Raw genomic sequence first — 20,502 nt, forward strand, 5'->3', positions numbered from 1 at the left:
GGGGATACCTGGGCAGTAGGCCCGGCCCGCTTACCTTCCATTCTCTTTCCTTCTTCATGCTGCGAAAGACAATTCTGAGGATCTCTGCGAGGGAAAGAGACGGGGATTAGTGGTGGGGCTCGGACAGGATGGCTGTGCCCTGAGCCAGGACCCACTGGCTGGTGGAAGGACCCCTTGGGGAAGTGGCTCAGAGGCTGCTTTCAGGCCAGCTAGCAATATGCTCCTAGCAAAGCCCCCAGTCAGCGATCGTCGTGGGGTGACGGGCTAGATAGGCCATGGCTCTGAGCCCCCTTCCTTTCTGCCAGGCCGGATACGAGCGCAGCTGAACTAAGGATCTGGACTCGTGCAGCAAGACAACCAATCCTGTCCAGCATCTCTCGAATGGAGGGGATCCAGGGACCCCCTACTGTGTGTGGGGGACGACAATATGACAAAGACTTTGAATCCTGAGTCCTGCACATAGAACCTATCCAAGGCATGCCCCGCTCAGGGAACTGCCGGGCCTGTCTCCTGGGCCCCTTACACAGCCAAGCTAAGCAATAAGATCGTCAGCTCTTCGGGCCAAGTACCATCTTTTTGTTGTGCCCAGCACAATGGTACCCTGACCCATGACTGGCACTCCTCGTTGCTACCATAATACACCTAATAAATAATGTACAGCACTCAGCACAATGGGGTCCTGGCCCATGACTGGTGCTCCTGGGTACTACCATAATACACCTAATGAATAATCTACAATGCCTTGCAAATGGGGCCCTGGTCCATGACTGGGGCTCCTGGGTGCTATCATAGTAAATCTGTTTGTTTTGCTCCTACAAAGCACCGGATTCTGGCTGGCCCCATAGGGCATGGCTCACGGTGAGCAGTGGTCACACACCATCTGATAGTGATGTTACCTGCAGCCCCTAAATGCTGTTCTCTCTGCTGAAACCCCCTCCCCAAATTCTAACTAACGTCAAGGCCAAATTAGACTCCTTTCCGAAGGAGCTGGGGCCAATGCATTGACCAGACCCCAGGCAGGCTGAACTGCATTCACCAACTGAGCTGCCCTGCCTCCAACCACAGCTAGAGTATCCCCAAGGCATGAGACTCTACAGAAGCGCTGATCTCCTCCGCCCCAGCTCACAGCGAGCAGCCTCTCCAGGCACTGCTAGGGCCCCCTGGGAGTTCAGAAGCTGGGTCAAAGACACCCTCATGTCTTTCTACTCCCTTCACAGCAGGCACAAGACAAGAGCCTCCTTCCCTGCAGCTGCTGCCACCTGGATCAGCCCACTGCATCTGATCCCTCCCCTCCTGCTTGTTGCCCTTAACTTTCCTGCTGCTATTTTATGTTTGCAGCCATTTAGCCCTGTACAGGACAGATCCCATCCTACTAGTTGGACCCGTCAGCAGTTCCATTATCCAGGTTTATAATCCTATCTAGGACCCCGAATCATGGCCCAGGGACCCACTGTACTTGGCACTGTACATTATTTACTAGGGTGTCATGGTACCCCCCAAGTACATATACCACCCACCCAGCCCCGCTCTGAAGGCACAGCGTAGAGCAGCGACTGCACAGAAATAAGAACAGCGATGTGAAAAAATGATATTCATCAACATCACTTTTCAGGGCAGACTTAGCACCCCAATGTCACCCTTACTTCTGCACTTCTGCTGACAGCTGGAGCCCCACCACCTCCCCAGACAGCAATTGGGACAGGGGGATGGAGAGCCCGAGTCTAGTGGTGGGGCTCTGGCTGTCCCCTTTATTCCTGCCTCCCAGGAGTGCACAGCCCTTCTGCATGAGCCCCTGCCACTGGGGGCAGACAGCCAGTGCTCTTAAAAAGCACATGCCTCCCATGACACATCCTCATGCCTCCCTTGAGAGACCTGCCCCACAGTTTGAGAATCGCTGCACTAGAGAATGCTCCCCTCCCACAGTCTTCATTCCCAGCTCAAACCACTAGACCTCACTCCCCTGCCACAGGCAACAGGAGAACCCAGGAGTCCTGACTCTTAGACCACACTGCCCTCAAAACTCTGACAAGCCATTAAACTTTCCCCACAGCCAAACCAAAAGCTCTTCATGTGACGCAGCCATGTGCCACTTAGGAGAAGCCTCTTTAGCCAGCGCCCTTGAATGAGTCCTTCCAAATCCGGACCTGAAACCGAATTAACTCAATTGCCGGGAATGGAACCAGATAATCTGCCTTCTTCCTTCCTTGCCCGCAGCTAATCTGGATTTGGGATGTTAAAAATGCAACAACCGGCAGCGAAAAGAAGAGACAGGAGAGAGCAAGTATAAGGCCAGACGGAACCATCAAATCATCCAGGGCCATGTCCTGTTTGACAGGCCAGAGAGTTTCCCCAGGTCTCCCTGCACTTAGCCAATTACCTGCCTTTGGCTAAAGCCTCTTCCATAAAGGCTGGCTCTGAAACCCCCTGAGATGGCGAATCCACCCCTTGCCGGGGGGCAGCAATCACCCTCCCACTGCAAAATTGGTGCCTTATTTCCAAGCTGATCTGGGCTGGCTCTAACTTCCAGCCAGTGGTTCTTGCTCTGCCTTCCCCACTGCATTGAAAAGCTCCTTGGCACCCAGGATTGTTCTCTCCTGGAAAAGACTCAGACACTGAAATTAAGTCACTTCTCCTTCCCGAGGCGCTAAGGAGGCTGAGCTCTAGGCCTCTCGCCAGCTGGCCTTTGCTCCAGTTCTTGGATCAGTTCTGTGGCTCCTCCCTGCAGCGTCTCCAAGCTGCCCACGGTCTTTTTAAAATGTGCACCCCAGAGCTGGATGCAGCATGCCAGTCTCAGGCTCTGATGTCATATACAGGGGTAAAATCCACCTCCTTGCTCCTCAGTGGGACCGCTCCACAGATGGGGCTGGCTGTACAGATCACAGCCTTTCACTTGTGCAGGATGGTTCATTAAGCCAGGTCTACACTACAGCCTTATACTGGGATAACTGCGTCCCTCAAGAGTGTGAAAAATATACACATCCCCCCCGCCCCTCCGAGTGACGCAGTTAGACCGACCTAGCCCCTGGTGTAGCCAGTGCTATGTTGACGGGAGTATAGCTACCGCCTCTCACGGATGTGGCTTAACCATGCAGACAGAAGCGTCTTCACTACAGCGGTACCGTGGCACAGCTGCCCTGGGGTGGAATGTGAAGGCAAGCCTCCCTGCTACCCCAGCCCTGGGCTCTCACCCACTCCCAGCTCCATCAGTGCCCATCACTCCTCTCCGCAGCCCCCTGCTATGCCAGCCCTGGTCTGTCCCCCACCAGCTCTGCCAGTGCTCCTCACTCCTGATCTGCGGCTATTCCAGTCCTGGGTTCGACCCCCCCACGGCTCTGCAGATGCCCCTCACTCCTGACCTGCAGCCCCCTGCTATTCCTCTTCAGAGACTCCTCTTGAACCAGGACAGTATGGCCCACCCCAAAGTATTCAAAAGTCACGTGTCAGGCCCTCCTAATGGTGCGATTTACCGAGGAGAAGCTAAGAGAAGAGCTAAGGGTTATTAGCACCTCCGGCCGTCCTGAGCTGTTGGCCACTTTTGCTCTGTCCCAGTTCTGGGAGCAACCATGGAACATCAGAACAGAATCCACTTTCCAAGGGTCTTTTAAACCCCAGGTCTGTGATCTGGATTTAGCCACAGGCCCCGTCCACTGCAGCCTGAGCGGGAGATTCAGCCGTGGGTTGGGCTTCTGAAGTAATGCAGCCCTCACAGCGGATCAGGGTGTTGCCAGAAGACAAGGACTAACACTAGGGTGACCAGATCGCAAGAGTGAAATATCAGGACACATTGGGCGAGCGTGGGGGGGGGTGCGCACCGGAGGGGGAGGACACGACAGCCTTGGGAGCCCTAGGAAGCTGCAAGAGGGGTTGTTCGGCCCCTGTTGCAGCCTGCACCACAAGCCACAGGGCAAAGACTCATGGCCCCAGCTCCAGCCCCGAGTAGAAGCCACAGGGCCAGGGGCACAGGGCTCCAGCTCCAGCCCCCAGCTGAAGCTGCAGGATAGAGGCGCAGGATTCTGATTGCAAAGTCACATGCAATTGTAGGGCAGGGGACTGAAAGGTCCCAGTTCCAGCTGTGGCTCCAGCCACAGTCACAGAGGGGAGGCCCCCAGTCCTGCCTTCAGCCCCAGCTTCAGCCACTAACAGCTGAAGCAAACTACAACACAGAAGTCTGGAATCAGTGTGTCCTGCTGCAGCACCATAGTGTAGACACTTTCTACATCAATGGAAAGGGGCTTTCCATCACTCTAGTAAACCTCCTCCCAGTGTGGTGGCAGCTACGTTACTGGAAGAATTCTTCTGTCGACCTAGCCGTGTCTACACCAGGGTCTAGATTGGCTTAATTACAGTGCTATGTGGTGTGAAAAATTCACACCTCTAAGAGATCTAAGTTGAACTAAATTTTAAATGTAGGCCAGGGCTATGCCAGAGAAAAGAACATAAGAATGACCACACTGGGTCAGACCAAAGGGCCATGTAGCCCAGTATCCTGTCTTCTAACAGTGGCCAATGCCAGGTGCTTCAGAGGGAATGAACAGAACAGGTAATCATCAAGTGATTCATCCCCTCTTGCCCATTCCCAGCTTCTGGCAAACAGAGGGTAGGGACACCATCCCTCCCTATCCTGGCTAATAGCCATTGATGGACCTATCCTCCAGGAATTTATCTAGTTCTTTTCTGAACCCTGTTATAGTCTTGGCCTTCACAACATCCTCTGGCAAAGAGGGACTGTGCGTTGTGTGCATCAGGATAGTTTGCCATTGTGCCTTTAATACTGTCTCCTTGAGAAACTCTCAGCTCTCCTGAACTCCTACTTCTCTTAATATTTCCTCCCACCCCATTTTCTTCCCTACACATTCTGAGTTTGTTGACATCTGCTTTTTTTGAAGTGCACTGTCCTTATTCTATTCTTTCCTTTCTTTAGTCTTCACCTTCACAACATCCTATGGCTAAGAGTTCCACAGATTGACTGTGTGAAGAAATGCTTCCTTTTGTTTGTTTTAAACCTGCTGCCTATTAATTTGGTGACCTCTAGTTCTAAAAACAGAAGAGCTAGTCCTTTCGCCCCTAAGGCCGAGAGTGACTTTCTGGAAGGCTCAGGCTTATGGCCCACTTAGGACATTATAGTGACTAAAGCCTAGGGGCAGAGTGCTTAGTACCATGCATGGGTGGGTCCACTGACTTTCAGTGGGACTACTCACAAGAGTAAAGTTCCTCACCTGTGCATTTGCAGGATCAGGCCTTCAACTATTACCAGTAACTGAACACAAGTTTGTCTAATTAACAGCTTTGCTTAAGACCACATTGCAACTTGCCCTTGTGCTGGTGCTGATGCTGGTGGAGGCACAAAACCTTTCCCCAATGAAGCCCTGCCAAATGGCCAGCCATAGTCACTGCATTTGAGGGGCCACAGAGACTGATTCCTCTCTGCACACCCCAGGAAGATAAATCTCCTCAAAGAAAGAGAAGAAGAATGACTAGAGCAGGCTAAGCACAGGACTAGGGGTAGCAGGCTTCTCTGGAAGTTTATGGATGGATTGTCTCTCCCCATGGTGAAATCCCTTGCTGAGCTCCCATAGGGGTGTTTCAGCTCTATGTATCTACTCTGAAGGCTATTTGCATTTAGTGAATGAGAGAGGGGTGGGGGAAGGGGTCGCAACTTTTAAAATGATTGAAGATTGATGCTGTGTATCTTCAAGTCCTTAGAACTTACAAGGCAGGGAATTGACACAGTGTCAGCTCCAAAAATCCACTCTCTCTGTCTCCCCCACCCACCCTCCTCTTTTGAAAAGCACCTTGCAGCCGCTTGAACGCTGGAATAGCTGCCCACAATGCACCACTCCCAACACTGCTGCAAATCTGGCCACACGGCAGCGCTGATAGCTCTCAATGTGGTCACACTGCAGCGCTTTCCCTACACAGCTGTACGAAGATAGTTCTAACTCCCAGCGCTGTACAGCTGCAAGTGTAGCCAAACCCTGGGCTGTGCATCACTTTTAAAAAAAGATGGTGTGAGGGAGTGTCAAAATTTTAGGCATTCAGAAATGGTAAGTAGGTGTCAGTTCCTTTCTCATGCGTTTCTCTCATAATTTTAATGTCAGTTTTGAATTAGTATTAATATCATGTTGTTTTAACAGCAGTAGGGTCCATTTGTATAATTGTTTGCAAGATTTCATTGGATATTGTGAACCAGCCATCTTAACCTTTTATTTTGAGATTCCTAAATACAATCCAGTACACCTCTCCTGAAAGACTGCAAGCCCTGGCCGTGACATGTTCCTTAGAGAGCAAACACCTGACGAGCCCTTTCGCCCTAAAACGCGCATTTGGCTCTTTGACGTTGCTTTATCCACCCCACCAGAAAATGCTATAGGGAACCTGGTCATTACAGCCAACCGTCACTAGGTAAAGTTCTACCAGCTCTGGGCCAACATTCAAATGGTTCTGTTTATCTTTTATTCAGCATTGCAATTCTTAGATCCCATTTAAAAACTGGAAGTGAAATAACCAAAGCAAGTTAAGACGGGAGCGGCATCGGGCATAGGTAGGGGTAAAACAATAAATGGAAAGAACTGACTATGCAAAAAGGAACATCGCAAACTATCAGAGCCCCAGACCCCCGTCCAACTGAACTCACCCCAACCAGGCATATCAAGCTGGGTCCCTGAAAAATCGCCCAGCCCGTCTGGCAGTGAACGCTGCATGTTCCAGGCAGAGCTACGCTGTGTGCCTCTGCTCTGCTGACATGCTGCTTTGGTACAGAATGCACCACAGCCACAGGGAGCAGAGACATGGACTCCTACAAAACACATTCCCCTCCAGTGCCGCATCCTCCCCACCTCCCCACTGTCTGCCATCCCCACCCCAACCTCCACATGGCCAGTCTCAGCCTATTGCTAACACTTCCTCCCAGCCTTCAGCACTATAAATATATAAAACATGTGTCATAAACAGATAGCTAAGGGTTAATGTCTCTTTCACCTGAAGCACCTGACCAGAGGACCAATCAGGAAACCGGATTTTTTCAACTTTGGGTGGAGGGAATTGAGTGTCTGAGTCTTTTGTCTTTGTTTTCCGTCTGCCTGCTTTCTCTGAGCTTTGGAGAAGTAGTTCTACTTTCTAGTCTTCTGTTTCTAAGTGTAAGGACAAAGAGATCAGCTAGTAAGTTATATGGTTTCTTTTCTTTGGTATTTGCATGAATATAAGTGCTGGAGTGCTTTGATTTGTATTCTTTTGGAATAAGGCTGTTTATTCAATATTCTTTTAAGCAATTGACCCTGTGTTGTATCATCTTAATACAGAGAGAACATTTGTACTTATTTTTCTTTCTTTTTATATAAAGCTTTCTTTTAAGACCTGTTGGAGTTTTTCTTTACTTCAGGGAAATTGAGTCTGTACTCACCAGGGAATTGGTGGGAGGAAGAAATCAAGGGGAGATTTGTGTGTTGGATCGCTAGCCTGATTTTGCATTCCCTCTGGGGAAATAGGAAAGTACTTTTGTTTCCAGGATTGGGAACGGAGAGGGGGAGTCCCTCTGTGTAGTTTCACAGAGCTTGTGTCTGTGTATCTCTCCAGGAGCACCTGGAGGGGGGAAGGGAAAAAGGATTATTTCCCTTGGTTGTGAGACTCAAGGGATTTGGGTCTTGGGGTCCCCAGGGAAGGTTTTTCAGAGGGACCAGAGTGCCCCAAAACACTCTAATTTTTTGGGTGGTGGCAGCAGGTACCAGGTCCAAGCTGGTAGGTTTTCATGTCATAACCTTAGTCCCAGATTTGGACCTTAGCGTCCAAAATATGGGGGTTAGCATGAAAACCTCCAAGCTTAGCTACCAGCTTGGACCTGGTACCTGCTGCCACCACCCAAAAAATTAGAGTGTTTTGGGGCACTCTGGTCCCTCTGAAAAACCTTCCCTGGGGACCCCAAGACCCAAATCCCTTGAGTCTCACAACCAAGGGAAATAATCCTTTTTCCCTTCCCCCCTCCAGGTGCTCCTGGAGAGATACACAGACACAAGCTCTGTGAAACTACACAGAGGGACTCCCCCTCTCCGTTCCCAATCCTGGAAACAAAAGTACTTTCCTATTTCCCCAGAGGGAATGCAAAATCAGGCTAGCGATCCAACACACAAATCTCCCCTTGATTTCTTCCTCCCACCAATTCCCTGGTGAGTACAGACTCAATTTCCCTGAAGTAAAGAAAAACTCCAACAGGTCTTAAAAGAAAGCTTTATATAAAAAGAAAGAAAAATAAGTACAAATGTTCTCTCTGTATTAAGATGATACAACACAGGGTCAATTGCTTAAAAGAATATTGAATAAACAGCCTTATTCCAAAAGAATACAAATCAAAGCACTCCAGCACTTATATTCATGCAAATACCAAAGAAAAGAAACCATATAACTTACTAGCTGATCTCTTTGTCCTTACACTTAGAAACAGAAGACTAGAAAGTAGAACTACTTCTCCAAAGCTCAGAGAAAGCAGGCAGACGGAAAACAAAGACAAAAGACTCAGACACTCAATTCCCTCCACCCAAAGTTGAAAAAATCCGGTTTCCTGATTGGTCCTCTGGTCAGGTGCTTCAGGTGAAAGAGACATTAACCCTTAGCTACAAAAGGTAGATCGTCCCACAGAAACATGATCTGGATGTCAGAAAGGTTTTTGATACAGTTCCACATGGGAAACTATTCGTTAAATTGGAGAAGATGGGGATTAATATGAGAACCGAAAGGTCAATAAAGAATTGGTTAAATGGGAGGCTACAAGGGGGTCATATTGAACGGTGAGTTGTCAGGCTGGAGGGTGGTTACTAGTGGAGTTCCTCAGATCAGTCTTGAGACCAATCTTACTCAACACTTTTATTAGTGATCTTGGCATGAGAAGTGAGAGTGGGACACAAAGCAGGGAGGGATTGCCAGTATGGAGGAGAGCAGGAAAATCATACAAGAAAATCTGCATGTCCTTGAAAGCTGGAGTAATAGAAATGGGATGAAAATTAATAGTGCATAAATTCTAGTTGTTAGTCCCCAAGTGCATAATTTTGCAATAAACTGGGAATGTATCAATTCAAGTGACAGAAGAGGAGAAAGACCAATGTGCATTGGTTGATCACAGGATAATTATGAGCTGCCAATACAATGCAGCTGTGAAACAGGTTAATGCAGTCCTAAGATGCATCAGGCGAGGTATTTCCAGTAGACACATGAAAGGGTTAGTGCTGTTATACAAGGCACTGATGAGACCTCATCTGAAATACACCTCTACCTTCTGGCCTTAAAGTCTGTGAGTCTATAAACTGTGCTTTGCGCTGCACAGACACTGAAGGAGATCAGAGCCGCATAATGCAGCTCATGGCAGAGACTCTCACTGAGATCAATCCCTCCATTGTGATGAACACTGCACAGATAGAGTGGGACCATCCTTGTCCCACAGAGATCACAATCCTACAGTACACAGTCAGTAAGAGGAAAGCAGAAAGGGGCTGTGCCTTCCCCAAGGCCACCAAGCAGGTCAGTGACAGACCCCAGAACAGACCTCAGTAACTCCAGTGCCCCATCTCCTGCAGCTTGGAAAGGTCCCCAGACCCCATGGTATTAGGCTGCAGGAAAAGGTGGTTTGTCCATGGATGCACAGGCTGTTTTGGCAGAGCTGCAATCCCTGCACACAGGCTGGGTCTGTCCTCTGGGTCAGGACAAGTCAATATCCAGCCCTGTGGGGTTGTGTTCCTGGCTCATACCTCCAGCACTCACTGCTGCCCCTCCCTTACCAGCTGCACTGGTCAGCCACACCCAGGCCTCAGTAAGGTTACTGTCTCCCCTCCCAACCTCAAAGCTTCAAACCGGGACATGATGCACCGGTGCCAATCAGAGTGCACTAGTGTAAATTCTGTCTATACGAAGGATTTTCATCAGTGCCTAAAAACACCAGTTTGGCAGAGACCTTCAGTGCCCAAAACAGCAGTACAGTGGTACTAGAACTGGGATCTATTTCTAGCTCCATCACGGACAGCCTGGGTGACCTTGGACACGTCAGTGTTTCTCCTCCCAACTTTAGTCTCTTTACCCAGCTGTCCACTCACTGGGGTCTCCTCTCTCTCCAGAGCTGCTCACCACTAAAATCTGTGCGCGTGTCACCAGAGCTAAGGCAGTTCAGCTCTGGAATAGTCTCACAAGGGTGGCTGTGGAGTCTCTTTCCCTAGAGGTTTTTAAGAAAAGGTAGGACAAACCTCTGTCAGAAATTATCTACATATACTTGATTCTGCCTCAGTAGAGAGAGCTGGACTTGACGACAGCTTGAGCTCCTGTCCAGCTCTACATTTCTAGGATGCCATGAAATATATAAGTATAAAAACAAACCATACAGAAAAAAAAACAAGACCACCACAACATAATGTTAGGCAATTCAGAAAAACAACAACAAAAAAATACACTCCACAGCATAAAATGACAATACAAAGGAAAAGAAAGCAACACAATGCAAAATAACACAGCCTAGGGCAAAGTACACAATGGAAAAGAGCTTAACTCAAACCAACACAACACAGGCACCAAACAAGCTGAGGCAAAACAATGCACCATAAAACTATGCAACACAACATGGTGCAATCCCAGTTCCAAATGGCACCATGCAAAACAGCTCAGTGTAGAACAAGGCACAGCACAAAAGAGAATTATTTCAATGTAGACCTGGAAGGGATCTTGAGAGGTCGTCTACTCCAGCCCTCTGTGCTGAGGCAGGACCAAGCATCCCTAGACATTCCCAGACTGGTGTATCTCTAACCTGGTCTTAAACACTTCCAGTGAAGGAAATTCCACAGACTCCCTTGGAAGCCAATGCAAGGCAAACACAGACCAAAACAACACTGTAAACACACACACTGGGCTTGGGGTTAAAGGGAGAGGCAAGAATTCAAACAATCTGGGTTCGCATCCCAGTTTTGCCCCAGATTCTCCATGCAAAGAAGCAAATTACTTCAGCTCTCTGAGCTTCAGTTTCCCCATCTGTAAAATGGAGAGTCGCATCCCACCATTGGCCTATTTAGCCTTTGAGCTTTTTGTGGTAAGGCCTCTCTGTCCCTGCGGGCATGTTGACACTGCAGTCAGACACCGGCGGCTGGCCCGTGCCCGCTGACTTGGGCTCACACGGCTCAGGCTGTGGGGCTCTTTAATTGTGGTGTCCATGTTCCCGCTGGAACTGCAGCCCAAGGTCTGGCACCCTCCCACCTCGCAGGGTCCTACAGCCTGGCTCCAGCCTGAGCCCAGACATCTACACTGCAATTAAACAGCCCCTTTACCTGACCTCAGTTGGCGATTCTGCAACTCCCTGCATTACAGGATCCCCCATTTTGTTTGGGGTCCCTGAAGCATCTGGCAAAATGTGGGGGCAGGATCTCACCTGGGGTCTCTGCAGCGCCTGGCAGAACAGGGCCATGCTCAGTACGATAGGAGCCCTGGTCTCAGTCAGACACCTGGAGAGAAAACTGGGAAGATTTTTGAGAATTCAATATCAGTATTTCAGAAATGAGGAGAAAATGGGGCACAAACTAAATATTTGCCAATATAAGTGACAAGCATCATGTGGGGAGATTTTATGTCACTATTCAACCACTCAAGAGAAAAGAGAGGAAATTGGAGGAGATTATACAGGGATATCGAATCAACGACAGAATGGGATGGATTCTTCTTGCCTCACATTCACATGGACAGCAGGGAGCTCTGGGGGATGTGGCCTTCACAAAGGAGAGGACTGGGGCTGGAGTGAGGTCACTGGCTGTGAGGATGGGCTGGCAGTGGGGTCTGGGAATGTGACTAGCACAAGGGTCAGCAACCTTTCAGAAGTGCTGTGCCAAGTCTTCATTTATTCACTCTAATTTAAGGTTTTGCTTGCCAGTAACACATTTTCATGTTTTTAGACAGTCTTTTTATATAAGTCTATAATATATAACTAAACTACTGTTGCATATAAAGTAAATAAGGTTTTTAAAATGTTTAAGAAACTTCATTTAAAATTACATTAAAATGCAGAGCCCCCCAGAACGGTGGCCAGGACCCAGGCAGTGTGAGTGCCACTGAAATTCGGCACAGGTGCCATAGGTTGCCTACCCCTGGACTAGCAGTTGTGGGAGGGGGTGCGTGTGGAGGGGGGGCGGAGGCTTCTGGGTTGGGCGGGGTGGGGGACTGGAAGTCGCTGGGCCATCTCCATGGGGGACTCTTGCTCCTCTCTCCCCTTCCTGGGCCTTCCCACATCCTGTTGCCAATAGAGAGGGGCACCCCCCAGCCCAGGGGTGTCCCTGTCTCAGGGCCCCCAAGCCTCTGCCCATTAATCCTCTGCCCAGCTCAGAAATCACTCGGGGGAACGATTTCCCAGCTACACAAAGACAAATCACTGCAGGTGAAAATGGGGGGAAACACCCCAAACCTGAGATCTGAACTGGCCATTGGCAAAGGGGAGAGAAAATGGGGCACAATGGGGGGAGGGGAACAGGGAACTTCTCAGGGGTTTGAGGGAAGGGGGGTCACCCTGGGTGCTGCTCGTTGCTCTCTGGGGAGAAAGGGGGCAGGACAGGAGAGGAGGGGGGTCCCCACGGGAGGGGGCAGCGGTAAATCCGAGGGGATCTCAGCCCCCCCTTCTCTCCCCGCTCCTCGGGGGTCACCTGCTCTCCCCCCCCCCCCCCCGGCCATGTCCGGGCTGCACAGACATTTCCCAGCCCGCCCGCAGCCCGGTCTCATAACCCCGCCAGCCCCCGCCCGGCCCCACGCAGGGATCCTGCGGGGACAGCAGCTCCGAGCCCCCGCGGAGCAGATCCCGGCGCTGCGAGATGCCGGGTCACCGCCCGGCCCCGCCCCCGGGGCTCGCTCCGGGACCTGGAGGCTGCAGCTCCGCAGCAGGGCGGGCAGAGCCCGGGGCAGCTCCAGCAGGAGTGCGGGGCGGGGCGGGGCAGGCACGAGGGTGGGGCTTAAGGAAGGGCTCTCCCGCCGCGATCTGCGCATGCGCACAGCTCCAACGGCACAAACCCTTCTGCGGCCCTGCGCGAGCCAGACCGATCCGTAGCGACCAACGCTCTTTCGCAGCTCGATTCCACCTCCCCATGACGTCACTTCCGCTCTGGGAGAGTCAGCAACTACATCTCCCAGCCTGCCCCGGGGGCACTTCCGCCCTCTCCAGCCCAGGGAAGGGAAGCGTGTGAAATCGCGCATGCTCCGTACTAGCCCCACTGGAGACGGGAGAACAAAGCTGCTGTTGCTACTTCCTCAGTGTGAGCCGGGCCTGGGCTGAGCCGCTGCTGCTGCCCGGGTCTGTGCGGGGGGGCCCGGCCGGGTGGGGTGGGGCTTTCTCCAGCTGGGCCCCGGCCCGGAGCCCCCGGGGGGGGCGGGAAAGTGACTCTGCCCCGGGGACCTGGGAGCAGCCTCGGAGCCGCCTCAGCCCCCGTGGAGCTGCAGCAGGATCCGCCCCGCCCCCGCTGGGATGTGGGGGGAGCCCGGGGCCCGGCGGGGGGGCCCTGTGGGGAGGGGGGTGTCGGGCGGGGAGGAGGGGCCAGTGGCACGCGGGGGGAGGGGGCGGGATTTGAACTGTCTCTGGGCAGCCAGGAAATTCCCGGGGGGGGGTTGAAGGGGGAGGGGGGTTAATTGGATCCTGTCCCTGTTTGTCCACTTGCCTCTCACCCCAGTACAAATTCTCTCTAGTTCTGCCCCTTTTCTCTCTCAGTGTCTCACACGGGCTGTAAAATCCAGGGAGATTCCCCCCCCCCCCCCCCCCCCCCGCGCAATGGTCTGTTCTCTCGTCTCCCCTGATCCCCCCCGCCCCCGTCTCTCCATGATTCTGATTTTCCACCTTCAGTTGCTCAGTTTGTGACACGTTTTCTCTGCAGATCTCAGAGGTGGATATAAAATACCCTAAACGTTTGCCCCACTTCTCTCTACTTGTTTGTTTCTAATTGAATCTGCCCTGAGATTTTCCCTTCTCTCTCTAATTATAAAATAGCAAGAAAATCTCAGATTTACACCTTTCCTCAGCTTCTTAAACATGGATATAAAATGTTTGCAAATGGGGCCCATTTCCTCTCTCTTCATTTAACAAACATTGATGTGAAACACTGAGATTTTACTGCATATCTGATGTAAAATCCCTTTGATTTTCCACTTTTCTCTCTATTAATTGCAAAAATAGAGCCAAAATCTCTCAGCTTTCCAGCCTGTCTCTTTCATTTCTATGTTATTTTCAAATGTCAATTAAAAATCCTCTCATGTTTGGGGCTGTTCCCTGTGTTTCTCAATCCCAGCAACTTCTCCTTGCTTGGGGGAAAGCTGTTGCCCTGAATCATTCTCCATCCTGGAGGTTGCAGGGGGTTAAATTTCCTGTGTTGATCTTTCCCCTCTCCTTTGAGAACCATTTCTTCCCCCCTTTATCTCTGTTCAAATGTTTGCTGATGAAAGAGACCAGCCACATCTTAATACACATCAAAGCTGGAGGCCTCCCCATGTTTGGGGGATCACTGGTTCCCAGCTGGTAATGGGAGAGTTGGCTGGACCCTTTTCTTTTCTCCAGCTGGCCCGGGATGAGGAGGTCACTGAGTGCAGCGTGGGTCCAGAAGTATCCCAAGCCCCATGACAAAGGGTCTGTGTGAGGGGTTAATGCCCCTGTGCTAAGATGTAGCCACCTCTGGGGTGAATCCAGTGTGTGTGTGTGTGTGTGTGTCTGTGTGTGTGTGTGTGTGTTGCAGATCTGGCTCTATGTGTGTGTATGCACGTGTGTCTAGCAGGTCTGGCTCTGTGCGTGTGTGCGTCCAGTGGTTTTGCAGGTCTGGCTCTGTGTGTGTGTGTGCAGGCGCGAGTGTGTGTGCGTAGCAGGTCTGGTTCCGTGTGTGTGTGTGTGTGTAGCAGGTCTGGCACTGTGTGTGTGCACCTGTGTGCCCGCTCATGGGTGTTTAGCAGGTCTGGCACTCTGTGTGTGTGTGTGTGTGTGTAGTAGGTCTGCCTCTGTGTGTTTGTGTGTGCGAGCGTCTGTGTGTGTGTAGCATGTCTGGCTCCGTGTGTGTGTGTGCATGTGTGTGGGTAGGAGGTCTGGCTCTGTGTGTGTTTGTGTGTGTAGCAGGGCTGGATCCGTGTGTGTGCGTGCGTGGGTTGCAGGTCAGGCTCTGTGTGTGTGTGTGTGCATGTCTGTGTGTGTGTAACGGGTGTGTGTGTACCTGTGTGCGCGCATGGGTAGCAGGTCAGGCTCTGTGTGTGTGTGTGTGTCTGTGTCTGTGTGTGTGTAACAGGTGTGCGTGCGTGCGCGTTTGTGTTTAGCAGGTCTGGCTCTGTGTGTGTGTGTGTGTAGCAGGTCTGGCTCTGTGCATGTATGCGAGCGGGTGTGTGTGTAGCAGTCTAGCTCTCTGTGCGTGTGTGTGTGTTGCAGGTCTGGCGCTGTGCGTGTGTGCGTAGCAGGTCTGGCTCTGTGTGTAGCAGGTCTGTCCCTGTGTGTGTGCGCGCGCATGTGTGTGCGCGAGTGTGTGTGTTTAGCAGGTTTGGCTGTGTGTGTATGTGCGTCTAGCAGGTCTGGCTCTGTGTTTCTCTGTGTGCACGTGTGTGTGCACTCGTATGTGTCTGTGTGTGTAGCAGGTCTATCTCTGTGTTTCTCTGTGCACGTGTGTGCGCACTCGTGTGTGTGTGCGCATGTGTCTGTGTGTGTAGCAGGTCTAGCTCTGTGTGTGTGTGTGTAGCAGGTCTGGCTGTGTGTGTCCGTGTATGTGTGTGTGTATGTTGCAGGTCTGGTGCTGTCTGTGTGCGTGAGCATGTGTGTGTGTAGCAGGTCTGGCTCTGTGTGTGTGTGCGCATGTGTGTGTGTGTGTGTGTGTAGCAGGTCTGGCTCTGTGTGTGTGTGCGCATGTGTGTGTGTGGCAGGTCTGGCTCTGTGTGTGTGTGTGCGTGTGTGTGTGTGTGGCAGGTCTGGCTCTCTGTGTGTGTGCACGTGTTTGTGTGTCTAGTAGGTCTGACTGTGTGTGTGCACGTGAGTGCATGTGTCTGTGTATCAGGTCTGGCTCTGTGCGTGTGGGTGTGTAGCAGGTCTGGCTCTGTGTGTGCACATGTGAGCATGTGAGTGTGTAGCAGATGTGGCTCTGTGTGTGTTTGCGCATGTGCGTGTGCTTGTGTTGGGTCTAAACTTTTGGTGAACTTTGGGGAGCCAAAACACACCCAGACTGGCCGTCTCTGCATAATCCTTTCTGAACCCTTTATCGAACAAAGCACTGACCTGCAAACTACTCATGACACCCCCTTTATTAAGTAGCCATTAGCCTTTATCTCTATGCATTTACTTGTTAAACTTGCTTTTCCTGTAAAATATTGATTGATTATGCATGACCATTATCTTTTGTTAATCACTTTGTTTACTTCTGTGTATAAATATTGATGCTCACCCCTAATAAAGGGGCCACACTTAATCTAAAGCTTTTTAGAGCTAAGGATAGTGTGAGCCCGTTGATCAACGCATTGGTGTCTGGTCTCTGACAGAATTGTGTGCCCCATACCAACTCCGCATGAACTCGGGTGCTGGAGAGGTGAGTGAGGACTTGCTTTATTACCTAACAATTTGGGGGCTCGTCCGGGATTCCTTCTGGTGCGGTACCTCTGTCCAGTGGTCAGACCACTCATATATGAATTGGCAAGGCGCCACAGGAGATTTCTCCCAGCCAATTCAATATTGAGGGGTCGTGTATTGGACAGCAGGGTAAACGCCAGTTGGAGGGCTCCTGTCAGACACCATGGGTCAAGGGACTAGCGTGCCTCTTGAGAGTCCGTTGGGGATTGTAAATAAGTTATGGAACGAAGGGAAACTCCCAGTACAGACAGGAATGTCTAGGAAGAAGTTGTACACACTATGTGTAAGGAATTGGACTGGGTATACCGCGGTATTGGCCGACCCGGAGATGAGGTGGCCTTCGTATGGCTCTTTCGAACAGGCTGCCTTAAGAGGAGTAAAGAGCCAGATCGAAAAAGACCATCCGGGACAGTTATGTTACTGGCTTTGTTGGAACACAGCAGCAGAGCTGTGGAAATCTTTAAAAATTATGGCAGTCAGGTACTCTCCCGAGAGTGAACCCCCTCCAGGTTATTTCGATGAAGGGTGTAGACCACGGCGTGTTTTGACTCGTCAGCTGGTCCCCTCTGCACCTGCCCCTATTCCTCCGCAGGGGGACTCTCTCCATGTAGCAGAGGGGAATCTGCAGAATCCCAGATTGGAATTTCTGCAGAAGGATGAGGAGGAAATGGAGGGGCAAACCTCGGGAGGAGTAGTTACTAGGCTAATGTCCAAACAGATACAGCAGGGTGCATGCCCCCCCCCCTGAGGATAGCCCAGAGGATGTCCCTGTCAAATCTCTTGCGAGTAATAAAAGTATAGTTAGAGAGATGCCTTTACAGCTGCACCACCAGCTCAGCCCATTCCCCAGGCCTGGATCAACTACGGGAAACAGCAGCAGCCGCAGCAAACTCAGCCTCCTCAATGACGGTACCCCGGGGGCGAAGACAAACAATGTGATGGTCTTATTTCCTTAATGTCTTTAGCCGGCTCCTTTCTCACTTTCTCCCCTCCCAGCAAAGAGCCTCGTTTAACCCTTTCAGTCCAGGGACTGCCTGTCTCTTTCCTCATTGATACTGGGGCTACTTTCTCTCTTTTAAATCATGCCCCCTCTCCCTGGCTATCCTCTGAGGTTAAAACTGCGACTGGGGTGGAGGGCAACCCACAGTCTCTGGAACTCACTTTGCCTTTGAATGTTGTTTATGCTGATAAATGTTTTCCTCACCGTTTTCTTTTTTCCCCAGCTTGTCCGATCCCTTTGATGGGCCGGGATTTACTCTGTAAGCTTGAGGCTACTTTAACCTGCACTCCTGAAGGGGTAGGATTATTGATGACAGTGTTAGGAGATTCGGCCCCTACTCAGGGTAATTGGGAAACACCCCCCTCTCTCTCCCCTGACCTCACTGACTTGCCTTCAACCCTCTGGGGAATTTCTGACACTGATGTTGGCCTGCTCCTTTCGGCAGAGCCCGTAAGGATTCAGGTGAAGCCTTCCTTAACCCCCCCGTCAGTCCCTCAATACCCCCTGTCGCTGGAAGCCCGGGAGGGCATCCGCCCCATTATCGAGGGATTCATTGCACAAAAGCTAGTCCGCCCTCAGCGCACTCCCTGTAACACCCCTATACTGCCTGTCAAAAAGCCTCCTAAAAAGGACGGAGACCCTGTTCGTTGGCGCTTTGTACAGGATCTACGAGTTGTTAATCAGTATGTGGTCCCTCTTCATGCAGTAGTTCCTGACCCAGCTACTATCATCAGCCAAATCCCCTGGGATGCTGAGTGGTTCACTGTTATTGACTTAAAATCAGCTTTTTTCAGCATTCCTGTGCACCCAGACTCTCAGTATCTCTTTGGTTTCACCTGGGAGGGACAAAGTTATGTCTGGCAACGACTTCCTCAAGGCTACAGAGAGAGCCCCACGATTTTCAGCCAGTGCCTCCGCCACGACTTGGAAGGTTTCACCAGTCCGCAGGGATCCACATTGGTCCTATACGTAGATGACATCCTATTAGGTAATCGCGAAGAAGCTGCCCTCCGCATCGATGGTAAGGCACTTTTATTATACCTACACACCAGAGGCCACAAGGTAGACCCTAAAAAGATTCAGTGGGTCTCACAAAAGGTCCGATATCTGGGCTTCCTGTTAACCCCAGAGGGAAGACAGATGGACCCAGCCCGCATAAAGACTATTCAAAACTGCCCTCTACCGAACACCAAGAAACAACTTCGAGGTTTCTTAGGATTAATTGGCTTCTGTCGCCCCTGGTTGCCGTCCTGCGGGGAGTTAAGCAAACCGCTCCACCGACTCACTGCTAACCTTGCTCCTGACCCTTTGCAGTGGTCCCCGGACACTATTCAAGCCTTTCAGTTACTGAAGGACAGTGTGGCCTCCTCCATGTCTCTCCGCCCCCCCAATTACAGCAAACCCTTTCACCTTTTTGTCCACGAGAGGGGCGGAATTGCTAGTGGTGTCCTTACCCAGCTGAGCGGGCCCCACCATTTCCCGCTTGCTTTTTACTCTCAGCAAATCGACCCTGTCGCTCAGGGAACCCCATCCTGCACCCGGACTCTGGCAGCAGCTGCCCTGCTGATCACAAAGGCAAAGAGCCTAACCCTGGGTCATTTTACCACGGTTTGGACCTCTCATGCCTTGTCAGCCCTTCTGCGTAGGGGCACAACCCAAGTCTTTTCGGCCCATCGTCAGCAACAGCTAGAGGCCGAACTCTTAGAAGACACTAACCTAATTTTTGAAAGGTGTGGACCCCTTAATCCAGCTACCTTGCTTCCTGACCTGCCAGTCCTCCAGGATCAGCACGACTGTGTGGAAGTAGTTTACAGCATCTTACAGATAAGAGACAACCTGTTTGACGTGCCACTGGACAACCCCGATTGCATCCTCTTCTCGGACGGAAGCTCCTTCTATGTTGATGGCAAGCGTTTCACTGGTTATGCTGTCACCTCTGAATGGGACATTCAAGAGGCCGCCTCACTGCCAGGCAACTGGGGAGCCCAAGCCGCTGAACTCTATGCCCTGGCCCGAGCTTGCCAGTTGGCCGCTGGTAAGACCGTTACCATTTTTACTGATAGCAAATATGCTTTTGGAGTTGTGCATTGTCATATCCACCTCTGGAAGTTTCGAGGTTTCCAGACAGCTGCCGGTAAACCCATTCAGCACCTCCCCCTCATCCACAAGCTTTTGGACGCCCTCCAAAAACCCTCTGTCCTGGCTGTAGTTCACTGCCGGGCCCATACTAAAGATAGTAGCCCCGTTACCCGTGGGAATGCCCTGGCTGACGCCTCCGCCAAGAAGGCTGCCACCTTACCTTTAGCCATGCCCACATTGGCTATTGCAACCTCCTCCTTTACTCCACCGCACCCCGTACCAGTACCCGCTGCTGAACTACAATCGTGGGAAAGCCTCGGGGCCACTCTGGTCAAAGGGACCTGGCTTATGCCAGATGGCCGAGCCTGCCTCCCTCGCTCCACATACCCCGTGGCAGTTCGCTGGCACCATGATAAAGGGGGTCACTACGGCACGCACGCCCTCGTGGACACTATCGCTCGCTTTTGGTATGCTCCAGGCATTCAACCCTATTGCCTATCAATAGTGAAAGCATGCAGCACATGTCAGCGTAATGGACCTGCTCCGCCTCTTAACAAAATTAAGGGTGGAAGACCTCCGCCTGCTGCTCCATTTCAACATCTTCAAATTGACTTTGCAGATATGCCAAAGGCTTTTGGGAAAAAGCACCTCCTTGTTTTGGTTTGCCCTCTGACTTCCTGGGTCGAAGCTTTTCCTACTGCTAATTGTACTGCTGCCACAGTGGCGAAGATTCTCCTTAGAGATATTGTACCCCGTTTTGGCATCCCTCTTGTGCTCGACTCAGATCGCGGACCTCACTTTACTGGTCATGTCCTTGGCCGTTTAGAACAAGGACTGGGCATTTCACACTCCT

Source organism: Gopherus flavomarginatus, chromosome 16, assembly GCF_025201925.1.
Source record: "Gopherus flavomarginatus isolate rGopFla2 chromosome 16, rGopFla2.mat.asm, whole genome shotgun sequence".
In the NCBI taxonomy this organism is placed as follows: Eukaryota; Metazoa; Chordata; order Testudines; family Testudinidae; genus Gopherus; species Gopherus flavomarginatus.